A 2,339-nucleotide genomic window follows, 5' to 3' on the forward strand; every position below is an offset into this window, starting at 1 on the left:
ATTCTATTGTCAATTTCTGCCTGCAGGGCCTTTGTCGAGACTTCACAAGGTCTCCTCTCCATTCCCCTGGTACAGGAATAGATCGCTACATATATATCATATGACAGCCATGTATATGTGGTGATGTATGCTGAATAAATAGATATGTATCTTTAATATGATTCAGAGGGGGTTGAATGCGGAAGCACATTTCAGTTGAATGCATTCAGTTGTCAAACTGACTAGGTAGTCAGTTTCCCTTTCCTACTTCCTAATATAATAGGATGTCCAGATAGATGCTTTTGGCTTGTCTTTGTCCTGTCATCCTATGACCATCAGGTGTGCTGTTTGGCCTGTCTTCGTAGCTTGCCTCTCTGGCACTCTCTGGTGGACAGTACAAAGAACTGTCATAGTACTGAACCACCTAGAGTGGTTTACACTCCTCGTCTCCTCTCCTTCATCTGTGCTGATATGAACACTGCAGAGGTGAAACCAATATATGGATTATTTCCCTCCTCACTAGTCACAGCCTTGCTGTCGACAGGAGAGGAGGAGGAGAGGAGAGGAGAGGAGAGGGAGAGGAGAGGAGAGGAGAGGAGAGGAGAGAGAGAGGAGAGGAGAGGAGAGGAGAGGAGAGGAGAGAGAGAGAGAGAGGAGAGGAGAGAGAGAGAGGATGAGGATGAGAACTCTCTGTGACTATTGAGATGACCTGGGGGTACTTCATGTGATCCTCAAGGCCTCTCTCTGTAGGGTGCTGTTCTCCGCCTCTCTGCTGCTTACCTTTTAACAGCAGCTGATTCACACAGAAACTGGCTGAGTGGACTCTTAGCCAATCAATGGCTTTAATTATTCAATTAAGATCTAAGGAGACAGGAAGCAGAAGACTGCAACTCTGGAGGAGGAGAGAGGGAGGAGGAGAGAGGGAGGAGAGGGAGGAAGAGGAGGGAGAGAGGGGGGGAGGAGGGAGAAGGGGGGAGGAGGAGGAGGAGAGAGGGGGGAGGGAGGGAAGGGGAGGAGAGGGGAGGGGGAGAGGAGGTAATGTGTGTGTGTAGAGAAGCAAAACCCCCCCCCCCCTAGTGACTGATCAGCACTACAGTAATATTGTATCTACAAGTTCCTGCACGCACTCTCAGACATTCTCACTGTATTTCTGCTGTTTTATTCCATAAAAGCCGTCACAAGGCATAGTATTGCCACAACACCCCCGTAATTCTGAGGTTTCTGCTGACAAAGGCTTTATGCAAAGCGCGTTGCCGGCTGCTGTATTTATAAAACAAAAGAGAGACCATATCTATAAGTGCTATAGCCATCTTTATTTGTTAACATTGGATATTCGTGGGTTACAGCACTGCACCAAATGATGCATATCTTTCTGTTCAGGCCCATCGCTTATCTCCACTGAGCAGGCCAGTCCTTTCAGTTGTGTGGTAGTAAGATCAGTGATGGTTTCTGTGTTGTGTTATGGTTGTTCCACACAGGGAATTGGAAGCAGGGATTTCAATCAATGGTAAGGTAAGATTATTGGATCATAAATTATCATTAATCACGATCGTTACCATTTTTTACATTTTACTATGTTTGTCCGAAGACTTAACAGCAATTCTAGTCCTTAACCTCTAAGAGCAATCAAGGCAATGTACCATTGATGAAGGAATATTTATCTTGGTGTTGTTGATGATTGTTGTGTTTTTGACATTGAACCCCTAGTGAACAATCTTGATCACAATGACATTCAGCAGTTTGATTTGACAAGACTAGAACACATACATTTTCCACATTATTCTTGGAATCAGATGAGGTTTTATAAAACAGGGACAAAGGTTAGGATGTAGTAATGTTGTTGTCTTTCTGCTCTGTGTTTGTGTGGCAGTGTGCAGTTTCTCTGTCCACAAGCGATGTCACGAGTAGTAACGTTCACCTGTCCAGGAGCCCCCACTGCTCCTTCAGAAGTGAGTCTATCTTCACCTTCTCCCAGCTTACCACCCCTCCCTCCTCCTCCCTCCTCCCTCCTCCCTCCTCCCCTCCTCCCTCCTCCTCCCTCCCTCTCCCTCCCTCTCCTCCCTCCCTACCGCATCCATCCATCATTCATCAACCCCACACACACACACACACACCACACACACACACACACACACACAACACACCACACAACACAGCACACACCACAACCACACACACACACACACACACACACTTCCCTCTTCGTTCATTCCTCCACTCCCTTAACTGTCATTCTCCTTATATAGATCTTTACATCTCTCCATCCATTCATTCCTCCACTCCACACTTCCCTTTCTAGCCTCCCCTCACTCCTCCTTTCTCTGCCAAGCCATCCAGAGAGAGAAGGAGAAAAGAGAAAG

The 2,339-nt window shown here is 46.7% G+C and overlaps 1 long non-coding RNA gene across 1 annotated transcript in view; it reads left to right on the forward strand.

The window, feature by feature from the left end:
* The window catches only part of LOC112076373 (uncharacterized), a 5,753-nt gene extending 3,824 nt beyond the window's left edge, over positions 1-1,929 (forward strand). Inside the window, exon 3 of the long non-coding RNA XR_002895174.2 lies at positions 1,850-1,929. This is a non-coding gene — a long non-coding RNA (uncharacterized lncRNA). The remainder of the gene's footprint in view (positions 1-1,849) is intronic.
* The last annotated feature ends 410 nt before the right edge of the window (positions 1,930-2,339 follow it).

This window comes from Salvelinus sp. IW2-2015, unplaced genomic scaffold (genome assembly GCF_002910315.2).
Source record: "Salvelinus sp. IW2-2015 unplaced genomic scaffold, ASM291031v2 Un_scaffold3710, whole genome shotgun sequence".
Lineage (NCBI taxonomy): Eukaryota > Metazoa > Chordata > Actinopteri > Salmoniformes > Salmonidae > Salvelinus > Salvelinus sp. IW2-2015.